The following is a 15,774-nucleotide window of genomic DNA, read 5'->3' as shown; positions in this document are numbered from 1 at the left end:
TCCCTTTAGTTTATTATGATGTGTGTCTTTATAATATTAATCCCTTTAGTTTATTATGATGTGTGTTTATAATATAAATTTAAAGGATTTATAATTTTAATCCATTGGGTTTTTAGTATTAATGCCTTGGGTTTATAAAATTAACCCCTTAGGTTTACATTAATAATCTCTAAGGTTTATTTATCCATTGGGTTTATAATTTTAATCTGTTAGGTTTATTAATCATTTGGGTTTATTATTATTACCATGATTTATCATTATCATCATTATTTTTTTTTCATAGGAAAAAAAGACAAACTTTATATTATAAAATATGAGTTACATCATTTGTGTTTCTGGCTTTACCAGACTATTCTGTTTTGAACATAGAAATTACTATCTCAATTTTTATCGTTGTGATTTTCTCCTTTCTACATAAGTATGCATGTCTAACAAGATATCTTCTTAGTACAGTGACTTACATTTCTAAATGTAACAAAAAAACAATACAATTTTCCCATCATTTTGAAAACTTGTTATGTCTTCTAGTAATAACATGTTCTGTCTTTTAGTAATAATCTATGCTGTCAATATTGGTGAGGATGTCCTCCTCATAAAAAGCGAAGAAAAACTTACCTGGAACCATAGTGATGCCCCTTTTTGATAGGTTTTCTGTGATCGTGTTTTTGAATAATGAATCCATACATGTGGAGAAACTTTTCAATAAGAAAGGAATAACCTGTTTAATGAGTTTTAACCCAATGTTTCAGACTTCCAAGTGAGTCCATCCTTAGGGGCTACGCCAAGATATGTCATGGAAGGTGCTTACCAGTGTCGTAATGCAAGACATCCAGTTTGATTGAATTGGAGGGTTAAAATCTGTATAATCCTTTACCCATTCTATAATGGCCTTTGTATCACCATAAATTTGTTGATGATCCAGATCCAACCACTTTTTCATTAAAAGGATGCCCCATAGTGCAATGATTTATGCCTTGCTACTTGTCCCTGTACCCCCCTCCCACCAGTAGTGGTAGAAATGACCAGTTTCAATTATAATGTATGCACCACAACCACATTTCCTCTGCTCGTAGGTCCCATCAAAAAACATATGGGGAATTTTCTGTTAATTTTTTTGTTTTTGTGCATTGCTTTCTAGGTGATTTTTGTCCTAGTTCCACATTATCCATAGTATGCCACTGACTCAAGAGTGGCTTCTTGGGTCACTCACTCTTTTGACTCAAAATTTTTAGTGTTTCTGAAACTCCAGATAGTCCATATAATGAAGAATGGAAGGTAGTGATGTGATGATTGTTTTTTAATCCAATGTCCCATACATTTTTCCAGTGTAATGTGTACCTTCAGTGTGCCAATGTTTAGTGTGTCCAACACTCCATCCCATACCACCCTTGCAAAAGGACATCTTATTAGTAGATGATTTGCGTCCTCCGCTTCCATTCTGCACATGTGACAAATATTGGGCCCGTTGAATCCCCTATGTTGTAGTTGATTCCATGTTAGGATACGACCATGGATGGCCAACCACCCGAAACATATGATTTTCAGAGGTATTCCCTGCTTCCAAGCAATATTGAGCCATTTATAACTTGTGTAACTTTCGTTTGATTTTATAATATTCTGATATATCTCTTTTACCATTGGTTGTTTTTTCTTATACCTTCCATCCCATATCATCCTATCCTCCCTTTCTGTAATGCATATTCCTATTGCTTGTAATTTGTTGGTATGTGTTTGCCATTCAATTGCTTGATTTCCCATGAAGCCCAAATCTGTTGCCCTGTACCAGTTTTGTATATAAGATAATTGATTGTGGTCCTTCTTGATCTGAGATATGTATTTGATATCCCTGTTATGGAGGGAAAGTATTATGTCTGTCAATAAAGTGTGGTTCCTCGTGATGCCCTTGATGGCATCCAAGCCAATCTCAATCATCTGACCGTTTCCTAATTTCCACTTCAGAAAACTCACCATCCAATTACAGTTCTTTAACATGTTGTTCCAGATATATGAAGTTCCCTTCTGTCCTTTGGCTCCTTCCCTGATCCATATGGTAAAATGTTTTCCATTCATATATTTGTCATTTATAATCTTGGACCATATGTTTTCTTTTGACATCACCCTCCACATGTTTTTGATGATCAGGGCCCTATTAAAATGATGAGTGTCCAGAATGTCCCATCATTATCATCATCATCATCATTATATATATATATATATATATATATATATATATATATATATATATATATATATATATATAACCAGCTTAGATCCGTCTAACACCGGATCTATCATGCACCGAGAGGGATCAAATCCCTCGAAGTTCAAACCTTATTTTTTGAGTGTAGAACTTAAGGAAAGTTTTGTACCTTGAGGGATTTGATCCCTCTTGGCAGATGATAGATCCTATGTTAGATGGATCCAAGGTGGTTCCAGTTGAAGGCAACAATGTCACATTTTTAGATTATCATTATTATGTATATGTTTCTTGTTTGGCATGACCATATCATTCTCTTCTTTAATTTAGTTTGAGTTGCTTGAATTGAATGGTGTGTACGTCTTTGTTTGGATGCTTTGAGTGGTTTGTGTGTTTATGTGTTTGGATTTGGATGATAATGTTTTTGAATGTTACAGTTGTTGTGTTATATTTTATATGTGTATGTAAGTGTCTAATAGTAATTAGTTGGTGATGAAGAAGGGAGACAATCTTGTCAATATTTTGTAGGAGGATTGATACTGCACATCTATTTCATTTAATTTTAGGTATCACAACTTCTCACAACTAATTAATTCTCAATAGTGTCACTCCAGATATTACTAAATCTAGCTTCAAGAGTAGTTTTGATAATTTATTACTTCAATATTACTCTTGAAATAATTTATTTCCTTCAAGAATATTTTGATGATTTTTTATCTATAGTCTATTCAACAAAGTCAAGAAATAATGTATTTTTTATTTTTTTTTAATGAGTGGCTAGAATTATAAAATATTTACATTATTTGTTTCTCCAAACAATTATCACATCTCCTTCAAGAATATTTTGTTTTTTTTTTAATGTTATAAATATATCTTTTCCTCCTCTAAATGTTATGAATACATTATTATATGCAATTATCTATTAGTAATTTTGAATATATTTTGAATATATGTAATTGTCTATTAGTAATTAGTTGGTGATGTAGAAGGGAGACGATCTTATCAAGGATTAATTTTCACTTTGCAGGAGGATTGATTCTACACATCTATTTCATTTTAATTCTAGGTATCACAACTTTTGACAACTAATTAATTCTTAATAATGTCCTTTTAGGTATTACTATATATCTTGAAAATATTTTTTCTTAATAATATACAATGTCAATATTAAAAATATATGGAAGCAATCAAATAAGATTATGAAACAACATCTACACTAAAATCAATGCATCTCATGCAAGCGAACAAATGATATTAGAAATCAATATCTACACTAAAATCAATGCATTTAGTGAAAGAAATCAAATAGGATTAGAAATCCAAATCTACACTAAAATAAATGCATCTAGTGCAAGCAATAAAAAAGGATTAGAAATCAACATCTACACTGAAATCAATGCATCTAGAGAAAGCAATAAAATAGGATTAGAAATCAACGTCTACACTGAAATCAATGCATCTAATGAAAGAAATATTCTTCCCTCTCTCTCCCCTCCATCTAATCTTGAAAAATATTTTTAATAATTTACAACCTCAATATTAACAAAATCCAATCCATCTAATGTGAGCGATCAAATAGGGTTAGAAAACATCTACACTGCAATTAATGTGTCTAATATTGCAAGAAATCAAATAAGATTAGAAATCAACATCTACACTGAAATCAATGCATCTAGTGCAAGAAATCAAATATAATTAGAAATCAACATCTACATTGAAATCAATGCATCTAGGTTTTTGTTTTGAAGTGTGAGGGTTTTGAGCTCTGCAACTTGATGGAGTTTTGACATTGGCACCAAGTTTTGCATTAGGGTTCCATGGCGAGACGCGTAGGGGGGAGCGTCGCTCCCTCCTACAGTCAAGCAGTCACAAAGGGAGGAAAGGAAGCAGGAGGAAAGTATTTCAAAAAACCATTGGAAAATATTTCAGAAGCAAGAGGCAAGGAAACAGTGGGAAGAAACGAAATCCAGGATCAGGAAGGAAAGCAACAGGAAACAAGTAAAGACAAGGAGAAGGGAGGTAGCAGCAGGAAAATGCCTCCCATGAAAACTACGGGAGTCTACAAACCCAAATCAAGCATCATCCCCCGGGTCATATTGAGTGATCTGGCGATTCAAGTGCATAGGGACCACATGAAAGAACATGCGATCATTTGCAAGTTCATGGGGTTATGGCCAATGGAGAGGGCATTATACATCTGGATCAGGAGTCATTGGAAGCTAAAGGGGGAAATACATTTACATCTGGGCTCCAAGGGCTTCTTCACGGTGGTGTTTGGGAGCCTAGAGGACAAAGATAGAGTATTTGAAGGGGACCTTACTTCTATGTTACGGCAGGACTCTACATGTGGCCATGGATGATGAATTTTGTTCCAAAACGTGAAACATTTACATCATTACTAGTTTGGATCAGACTATACTCACTACCCATGGACTACTAGCAACCAGAATCCTTGAAAACCATAGGCAACAAGCTGGGGCATTTTCTGAAGATATCAGATCCAACTCTAAAAGATAAATATACCTCCTTCACCCGAATATGTGTGGAAATGGATCTATCTGGAGCTCTTCCCGAAGCAATAATTTTAGAGGTGTATGATGAATAATGGGTGCAAATGGTGGACTATGAGCACATACCATTTAGATGCTACAAATGTCATGAAAACAGCCGCCTATTCAAAGACTTCCCAACAATCAATATGGAAGGAAATGGGAAAACCTCTGCGGACAGAGATCATGAGGGTTTTACCAAGGTTGGGGGCAAAGGGAAAGGGGGTAAACGATCACACAAGAAGACTAGTGAAGACAGACAGATGAAACACAATAGTTTCAAAATCCTAGAGGAAGTGGAGGAGAGCGTGGAGACAATCCAGGACACGGAGAACGCACTTAAGGAGCAAGACATGGAAGCTGAAATGGAGGACATCCCAGCAAATAACCAGCAGACGGAGGAAATGCAAAGCGGCATGGAGATCAGCAAGGACCAGGAGATGACTCCAAGTGAGGCAGGAATGGAGGACCAAGAACTACAGGAGATTCTAGACAGGGAAAATCTAGATCTAGAACATTTTCTGGAACAAGGAAAGAATAAAGGAGTGGAATCATTGCCAAAAGAAGACTATGATCGAGTCCAACAACTTTATTTATGGAGGGCACAATCGAAGGGAACCGGTCTCAAAAGAAACCATGAAAGCTAGGAGCAAAGTGGGGTCAGAATGATGGAGAACCCACAGACACAATCTCCAAAGAACCCAGGGAGGAAAAGAGGAAGAAAAAGACAGAATGAACTGCTAAATGAATGTGGGAAACTACTGATTAACTCAGGTAAGATGAAATATCTTACCAGCTATTCCTTTACCAACCTTTCTTAATGAAGCTCACAACCTGGAATATTAGAGGTTTAGGTAGTAGAAGGAAATAGAGGAATCTAAGTAACAGAATAAAAGAAGAAAAACCAGACATGGTCTTTATTCAGGAAACCAAATGCTCAATGGAAAAAATAAGAGAAATTCACAATAAGTGGTTAATCAAGTATGAGTATTTAGAAGTTAAATCCAATAACTCTGCAGGTGGGATTCTCACGTTGTGGGATCCACAGAAATTTGGAATCCTGGATGCTGAAGCATCTAGGAACTATCTTTCTTTGGTGTGTAGTCCTTTAGGTGACAAAGAGACTTACATGATAACAAATGTTTATGGACCTCAATAGAAAGTAGATAAACTCAAGCTTCTTGCCTCCCTGGAAGGTCTCAGAGCACGACATCTTAGTATTCCTTGGATAGTTGCAGGTGATTTCAATATGATAAGATCTCTTTCAGAAAAAAAGGAGGCACTAGACAGCTAGGCAGAGATTCTGAAGCTTTCCAGGATTTCATCATGAACATGGGACTAGCAGATACAGAGACAATAAATGGAACCTTCACTTGGAACAACAAAAGGGGAGGGGCATCCCAAGTGGCGTCAAAACTTGATAGATTTATTGTTTCTGAGGATCTCCTCCTAACAGGACCAGCCATCACAGTGTCCATTCTGCCCTTTGGAGGTTCGGATCATTGGCCAGTTCAGCTAGAAGCTACCTTTATGGGCACTCCGAGAAATAGGCCTTTCAGATTCGAAAATGCCTGGCTCTCGCACCCCAATTTTACCAGCAACATTGACAAATGGTGGAAGGAGGATTTGAACATTCAAGGTACTAAGATGTACATGCTTCAGCAAAGACTGAAATACATTAAATTCAAACTCAAGAATTGGAACAAAGAGGAATTTGGAGATATCATCAAGGCCAGAATTGAAACTGAGCAAAAACTCCAGGAAGTCAATCAGATCAATATCTCAGAGGGCTTCAATGAGGAAAGGCAAAAACTAACTAACACTTTGCAGGGAGAATGGGAGGATCGTTTCCTACAAGAGGAAACTTTCTGGAGACAGAAATCCAAGATTCAATGGATTAAAGAGGGAGAAAGAAATACCAAGTTCTTCCACAAATCCACTATGGCCCACAGGGCACATAATAGAATCACAAAAATTAAGGATTCTCAGGGTATTGAATTGGTCTCTCACAAGGATATGGAATCGAACCTAGTTCAACACTTTTTTAACATTGCAAAGGAGCCTATGGAGGATAGATATAGGTACATTGCTCAGTTCACACAGTACATTCCCAAGTTGGTCACCAGAGAGGACAACCATAATCTCAACCGGCCAGTCTTAGAAGAGGAGGTCAGTGAGGTGATCAAGGAAATGCAAAGTGGAAAAGGACCAGGACCGGATGGTTTCAATGTTGACTTCTTCAAAGCCTGTTGGAATACAGTCAAATAGGATATCCTTGAGCTTGTGGAAGACTTAAGAAGAAATAAAAAGGTTATGAAAGCACTTAATGCTTCCGTCATAGCTTTAATCCCAAAAAAGGAAAATGTTATGACTCTGAATGGAGTCAGTCCATAGCCTTGTGTAATGTGGTGTATAAAATCATCTCCAAAGTGCTATCCAATAGACTTAAGCCCCTACTACCTACCCTCATCTCGGAAGAGCAAACATGCTATGTGGAGGGCAGACAAATTCTCAACAACATCATCCAATCATATGAGGTGGTACACTCACTCAAAAAGCAACAAGCAAGCAGGGATGATAATTCAGTTGGACCTTGAGAAAGCCTATGATAAACTCAGCTGGTCTTATATAAGAGCTATTCTTAAAGCCTATGGATTTGAACAAAATTGGATAAGATGGATTATGGCACTAGTCACCACGACCAGCTTTTCCATTTTGCTCAATGGAGCTCCTTCAAAAACTTTCACACCTTCCAGAGGGCTTAGGTAAGGAGATCCACTCTCACCTTTCCTCTTTGTCCTCATGATGGAAGGGCTAGGTAGGGCAATCAAAATGGCAAATGTTGAAGGTCGAATTCAGGGGATCAGGCTCACCCCGGATGGAGAGGCTAACACTCATCAACAATTTGTGGATGATACTATGTTGCAGGGCATACCCACAGTTAGAGAGGCAAGGGCAATCAAAGAAATCTTGGATGACTTTGCTATGGCCGCAGGTACAGAGGTAAGCCAAAACAAGTCCAAAGTTTTTTTCTTTAACACTAATATTGCTATACAGAGAAACATTACCAGGATTCTTGGTTTTCAAAGGGAACAGCTGCCTTCCAAATATCTTGGCATTCCTCTTACTGATAACCCTCTAAGCAAGAAAATATGGGAACCTATTTTGAATAAACTTCAGGACAAAATCAGTAAATGGACATATAGAGCTCTAAACTTAGCAGGGCGACTTGTGCTCACTCAGGCGGTATTGCAGGCCATTCCCATCTTCATGTTTGCAGCCATCCCTACTCCTCAAGGTATCAAGCAGCAGATAAGGAACATTCAAAGGGACTTTCTGTGGGGCAAAGGGGAAGAAAATAAAAAGTGGCCTTTAGTTGCCTGGGACAAGCTCTGCAAGCCTAAAAGCCATGGTGGCTTGGGGCTGCATGATCCAGAGACTCTAAGCAAAGCTTCGGGAGCTAAACTGTGGTGGTGATGGATTAAGGAGCCAAATGCCCCATGGGCCAAGATTTGGAAACAAAAGTACGCCAAATACTGGCAGGAAAAGGATCACATCAGAATGTCAGGACAAATTAGGGGGTCACACAGTTGGAACCTTGCTTGGGAGAACAAAAGCACTGTTCAACAACACTGCTTCTGGGAAATCTGAGCAGGGGACTGGGCTCATTTCTGGGAGGATAGTTGGCAACAGGAACCCATCTTAAATAGGAATGACTGGGCAGCTCTCAAGAGAGACACAGACAACAAATATCTCTTCTTGGTACAAGATTTTTGGGACAAGGGAAGTAATAATGGAAAATGGAGGAAATGGAAGGATATAAATTACAGTAATGAAATTCCTTTGAAGGATATGGCAGATTCTCTCACCATGGACTTAGAGTAGAGATAGATTCTGGTCTCATCCTCACCTGACCAATTAAGATGGGGGAAGAATAATGAAGGAAACTTTAACCTCAAAGAGGCAAAAAAGGCAATAACAGGTTTTCACTTTGTCAATACTGATATAGTCTAGAAGAAGCTTTGTCAAACCTCTCACTGGATGAAAATAAAGCTATTTATCTGGTTAGTGTACCAAAGAAAGATATTAACTTGGGAAAACCTCCTTAAGAAAGGCTTCATAGGACCTTCCAAATGTCACCTCTACGGCTCACATGAGGAAATGATTGAGCACCTGCTCAACCTCTGCCCTTTTTCTACCAGGGTATGGAACTGGGTGGCCTCAAGCTTCCAAAAAACTGATAGGGACAATCTCAGTATCTCCAACACTTTGAAAAACTGGAGGAATAACTTCTCAGAGAATGAAATCATCAACAAAGCTTGGATGCTAGTTCCAGGCTTTGTCATTTGGAATGTTTGGAAAGAACGCAACAGGAGAATCTTCAGAAACAAAGCCAGTGAGCCACAACACATAATCAATCAGATCATGAACCAGCTCAAAGAAACGGTCAAAAGCCTTTTAAGGTCAATTCCCACTAACCCTCCTCTGCCTCACGAGGAGATCATTCTTCTCAATTTGGGTCTACAATCCATAATTCCTCAAGGAACTCATAAGGAAGTAAGAACAATAAGCTCAGGGGCTAGCAGTTGGCAGCCCCCTCCACAGGGCTTCCTCAAAGTAAACATTGATGGAGCTTCTAAGGGTAATCTAGGGGAAGTGGGCTTTGGGGGTGCTATGTGAGATCAACAAGGGCATATAAAATTTATCTTCCATGGCCACTTGGAAAAGGGCACCAATAACATGGCTGAACTTTTGGCCTTGGAACAATGCTTGGAGATCATGGTGGAAGCTAATCTATAGAATGTTATAATTGAAGTAGATTCAGAACTGACCATCAGAGCAGCCAAGAGGATTCACAATGGAACTTCGCCAGATAAAGTGTCGAAGCACTGGAAGCTTATGCAGATTTTTCATCGCATACACTCTCATCTGCAAACTCTTAAAACGATAAGATTTGTTCATGTCAGACGGAAGGCAAACATGCTTGCGGATCGGTTGGCCAATGAAGGGGTGGTCAATAAGAACAGGGATTCTCAGCATGCTTGGGAACAGGTACCTGTAGGTAAACTGAGAGAAGAGTGTCTATGCCTGGCAACCAATGATTGGGATCTGTGGTTGAACAAAACTGACCAAAGGGAGTTAGGAGACAGGGATGAGAATGGTATAACATAATTTGTCTACGTCTATGGCAGCTTTCCACAATTATGTTTACTTTCAGATGAATGACGAAGGTCATGAGATGGACACAGACACAGATCGGGCTGTCTGTGTGATTTTGTCTCAACGATTTTTTGTTGGCGACTATAGACGGAAGGCTCAGAAAGATTGGTGGAATGGGCTGGACATTCCGTGTTTGGCCAATGAGCGGGTTGTTTTCTCCGCAAAACCATTGACTCAAAACCATAAATGGTTTATCACGTGGGACTCAGATGGTATTTGATATTTTGGCAAATGTGCGTGATTACACTCAGAGGACACCATGTGGCAATGCGAAGCAAGGGAAAATTCTCTCATTGCGTGATTAACACCCGAGCTTCTAGGCAGTGCGATATCCTCGCTGGCCATTGGATTGGGACATTGGTTTCGATGGCTGGGATTGGTTGGGCTATTTGTCTCAGGGTCATGGACCTGATTTGGCCTTGTGGACCCATTCTAGAGTTGATTTCGGGTCTAGGTGTTGGGGATAATGGGCTCCACTTTGGGTCCCACTGTGGGCCCCTAACTTACTACGATACCACGAACAAAAAACCTAAAAACCACAAGTTGTATGTCGCGCAGGGCATGGGCAGTATCAGGTTTGGGGGCAAATGCATGAGATTCCATTCAGGGGGTAACACGTGGCAAGGAGAGGTGAGAGAAAACCGCTCTCATCGCGTGGTTAACCTCCTTGCTTCTTGTCTGCACGATATCCATGTTGGCCATTGGATCGGGACTCTGTTTTCGACGGCTAGGATGGATCAGGGCTTGTTGCTTGTTGGCTGATGGGTTGGGGCTATTTACTCATAGGCGTGGTTTGGTTCTTGCCAGTTTCCTGAGGGTTTCGAACCCGTTTTGTTAAGTGACCTCCGGTATTGTTGCGGTGGGTCAGTTTGTGGAAGGCAGTAAATACCCTGTCTTGACCAGTAAGGCCGCTGATTGCTTTAGTTCATGGTTTTGTCGCCCCTGTTGTCTGGGGCTCTTTGTAAATTATGTAATTTGTCCAGATTAATAGAAGGTTCGTCTCTTACTTATCAAAAAAATAGAAATCAATGCATCTAGTGCAAGCAATTACATATGATTAGAAATCACTGTCTACACTAAAATCAGTGCATCTAGATCAGGTAATCAAATATGATCAGAAATAAAAATCTACACTAAAATCGATGCATCTAGTGCAAATAATCAAATATAATTAGAAATCAACATCTACATTGAAATCAATGCATCTAGTGCAAGCAATCAAATAGGATTATAAGTCATCATCTACATTAAAACCAATGCATCTTGTGCAATAAATCTTCTCCCCTCTCCCCCACCCTCCATCTATATCTATATATCCCTTCATCTCTCCTTCTTTATCTCTCTATCTCACCCCCCCCAAACATGCATGATCTCTCTCTCCATACATATCTATCTCTCCCTCCCTCCCTCTCTCTATCTATCTCTTCTTCCTTGTCTTCACCTTCCATCTATATATCTATCTCCCTCTACCTCTCCTTTGTCTCTATATATCACCCACAAAGCATATACACTCTTTCTCCATATCTATATATCTCTCCCTCCCTCTTACTCTCCCTCTCTCCCTCTTATATTTCTCTTCCCTCTTTCTCTCTTCTATCCCTCTCTCTTTTCCATCTCTCTCTCTCTCTCTCTCTCTCTCTCCACTTTTATCTCTTTATGTATTTATTCTTACCTACCTATCTCTCCCCCTCCAACTCCCTCTCTCCTCTCTGTTATGTCCTCTCTCTCTTCCTTCCTCTCTGTCCCTTTCTCTACCACCTCACTCTATCACCCCCTTCTCTCTTCGTCCTCCAACTCTGTCACTATCTCCCTCGCTCTCTCCTCTCTCCTTCTCTCCCCCCTTCCTTCCATATATCCTTCTTTGTCTCTCTATATCACCCCAAAAGATATACACTCTCTCTTCATTTCTCCCTTGTCACCCCCTCTCTCTCTCTCTCAACTTTTCTCTCTCTATCTCTTTCTTCTTCACTCCCTCTCTCCCCCTCCAACTTCATCTCTCTTTCCCTCACTCTCTCATCCTCTCTGTCAAGTCCTCTCTCTGGTCCTTCCCCTCTCTCCCTTTCTCTCCTACCTCCCTCTCTCTCCCGATCTCTCTAGCCTCTAACCTTTTCACTATCTCTCTCCTCTCTCTCTATCTCTCTACCCTCTAACCTTGTCACTATCTCTCTCCCCCCTCTCTCTTTCCCTCTCCATCTCCCCTCCAACCTTGTCACTAACTCCCCCCCCCCCCCCACTCACCCCCCCCCCCCGCCCCCCTCCATCTTTGTGTCTCCCCATCTCTCTCTCTTACCCTTCTCTCCCTCTCTTACTCCTCTTTTTCTCTCTCTCTCTTCATTCCTCCTCTTCCCTCTCCTTCATTATATCTCCTCCTCTCTCTTGCCACTCCCCCTATCTCTCCACCTCTATCACTCTATGAATTTGTTCTTCCCTCCATATATATCTAGAGTTAATATATATCATGATATATTAATATATATTATAATATAACAAATTGAATATAAATTTAATATTGCATTAATCCAAAGTTATTAAATTTAATAATATTAATACTATAATATATTAATATAAATATTAAATATAATATCAATATTAGATTTGATGATGTTTTTTACATGGCATGATAACAAAACTACATCAAATTAATATTTTCAAATACTACAATTTTGATGTGGAAATATTTATGTCTTTAAAGATTTTAATATATCCTTAGGATATGGATTTTCCTTTTAAAGATTCATTTTACAAATGCTTAGTTAAAATAAATATTAAAAGATTTTGGAGCAAGATTTTCTATTCTCTATTTAAGAAATGACACTTGCTTTAGTACACGGTAAAAATGTTTAATTTTTTACTTAATTTGGAATTTTAATGTGGTAAATTTGTTTGTTAAAGGTAAATTTATGATCAATTCAAATTCACATATATGATAAAGTAACTATAAAAGGCATGATATAATTTACTATCCATTCAAATACATATTTATATTTTAATAATTAATCTTATTCCATTAATAAGATTAAAAAGCTATATATAATTTAAAATTGGTGAGAAATTATTTTTATTATTTTTTGAGGACTTCAACATACTTGTACATCGTTTTCATATTGGGTTGTAGTTGTAGATAAATAAGTATTATTAATAATAATGATATGCTATTATTATATTATATGTTTATTATATTATACTTTGAAATATAACTATTAATATATTAATATAATATAATAAAATATTATTATATTAATATATAGTAAAATGTTAATATAATATCTATATATGTGTGAATTTGTTATTATTAATAATCACAAATATTTAATTTTTAATAGACAAATTTACATTATACATGTCATAATTAATAATGTGAATGATATAAGCCTATCTTTTTATATCAACCACATTTATTTGTAAATACTTGTATTTCATATATGTCTATCTACATATAATACTTGTATTTCATATATGTCTATCTACATATAATTGTGCTAATTAATAGTTTAAAATAAAAAATAAAGTGTACACACAAATGTGAAATTTCCGGCCCATGCCGCACCCAGTGCATTTTTATAATATTTATAATCGTCATGTAAGATGCTATTATAATTATAGAAATATTAAAAGTTGTAAGAAGTCACTCTCGTTAGGGCAGAAAAAGTAAGGTGCACAAACAAATGTGAAGTTCCACACCCATGACGCACCGACTTCATTTTTATAATATTTATAATTGTCATGTAAGATGCTATTCTAATTTGAAAAACATTAAAAGTTGTAAGAAGTCACGGTCGTTACTGCAGAACAGCAAAGTGGAGTTTGCTTTATAGAAAACGCGTAGTCTACAGAAAATGGGCTTTCTTTTTCAACCTCACTACTTGAGAGTGGGGATTGAGAGTGGGCCTGCTTGTGTCTTTTTCAACGTGAGTACTTGAGAGTGGGGACTGCTTTACACAACTGGGCTTTGTTTCATTGATTCCTATACTCCCTCTAGTCAAGGCGAGAAAGCTGTGTTGTCGTTCACAAAAGATGAAACGGAGGTAAAGTTAGATACGCATTTCACAAGGATTCACAAAATCTACTGTCTAGCGATTCGCAATCACGCAAATGAAACTTTAAGGTGTTTGTCAATTTTAGCGGCTCCCCTACCTTAATCTATGTCTATAAAGTCGATATCAGTCACCGGTTAGCAATTTATCAATGCTCTCCTTTACCAAATATTCATAAACGAGCACATCTCTCTCATCCCTCTACGCAACAGCCTAGTATGTTCACAAGATTTCGATGTCGAATTTAGCCCGCAGGCTTAAATTCATTCAGAAATTCTTTCTTTCCTTGCATAGATTGTAACGATAGGTTCTTTTTACTGTTGTTGCTGTTTCTCTTCCATCGGGAGTAGTAACCTGAGAGATTCAAAGTGTTGAGCTTGAATATTGTCTTTATACATTGCACGAGCTAGCTCAAAAAATTGGAAGCATTTAATTACATGGCTAACCACTCGAAAAGGTCTTCCGGAAAAATACCAATAATTTTAGGTGTTGGTGTGCGTGGTTGCAACTCCAAAAAAGTTGGGAAGGCGAGAAGAGGGTATGTGCCATTCTGCAGTTTTTCGCTATAATGGTCTGTAATGAAACACTTTTATGCCAGCCCAATTATTTTAGTTTCTTTTTGAAACTGTTTTTTATCATTGTTGAAAAATAATTAATAGTCCGAACAGAATCATCACATGTGTTTTTCAACGGATCACTTACCAATAGCTTGTGAGGTTTCTGATGTAGCCCCTGAAATATTTTGATTATACAGGTCACGGGGAAACCGAGCAAGCCTCGCATATTAGGCAGGGTCAGCCAATAGTATTTAGCATGGAAACACTGACAGTTGCAACAGAAAATTTCGGCGATGATATACAGGTATTAGTTCTTAATTTATAATATCATTCATTGTAATAGTCTAGCCGGTGAGCTGTTCGTTGTTGAAGCTTTGGATGTAATATAAAGACCATATTCAAGCTAATTACTTTGAATCTCTCAGGTACTACTCCAAACAGAAGCGTAGCAGCAGTCGAAAAGCTATCCTTATAATTTGTTCAAGAAGCCAAGTAGATGTCGAAAAGATATCTTTACAATTTATGCAAGGAAGGAAAGAATTTCTGAATGAACTTAAGTTTGTGGGCGAAATTGACATCGAAAACTTGTGAACATAATAGGCCGTTGTGTAGAGAGATCAGAATGGTGGTTGGTTTATGAGTATTTGGGTAATAAAACCTCCATAAAATCCTATTGAGCGAATGATTTCCATTTTGTTATCTAATGTTCAAATATACCTACTTTGGGTAATGATAATTCTGAGTATATTATCATATCATATAATGCAATGAGGAATCGGATATAACAAAACGCAAATATTTATACTTGTTTGTCTCCAGCTTTACAGCCTATACTTTATAGGCTCATTGTTATATGTTTTTATGATATGGGTTGTTTTTATAAGATTATCATATTTTATAAGATTATCATATTTTATTATTTAAAATAAATTTTTAAATGTATAAATAATTTTATTTTTTTTAAATAAATAATTTATAGAATATAAATTATGTTCTAAAAATTTGTTATTTTAACAATTTTTTATCACATCCGAAAACAACCAAAAAATTATATGATTTCACTACTATCTATACTTACTTTCACTTTCAGTAACTCATGGACAGACATTTTTATGTACATTACTGATTCTTCGAATATTTCGCAATAAACATGGGTGCTGTTAATTATTTGAAAGCAATGCTATATACATAAGCTAAGGGCTCATGAGCTTCTTTAG

At 37.4% G+C, this 15,774-nt stretch overlaps 1 long non-coding RNA gene across 1 annotated transcript; it reads left to right on the top strand.

Annotated features, from left to right (window-relative positions):
- The first annotated feature begins 14,139 nt into the window (after positions 1–14,139).
- Positions 14,140–15,363, top strand: LOC149152652 (uncharacterized). Its single transcript, XR_016263000.1, has 3 exons — positions 14,140–14,538; positions 14,755–14,861; positions 14,983–15,363. It is a non-coding gene; the product is annotated as an uncharacterized LOC149152652 (long non-coding RNA).
- Positions 15,364–15,774: the final 411 nt, after the last annotated feature.

This window comes from Pinus tabuliformis, chromosome 9 (genome assembly GCF_031772625.1).
Source record: "Pinus tabuliformis cultivar Carrire ecotype Pingquan chromosome 9, CPIR1, whole genome shotgun sequence".
Taxonomy (NCBI): Eukaryota; Viridiplantae; Streptophyta; class Pinopsida; order Pinales; family Pinaceae; genus Pinus; species Pinus tabuliformis.
This window is presented reverse-complemented; position numbering and strand designations above follow the sequence as displayed.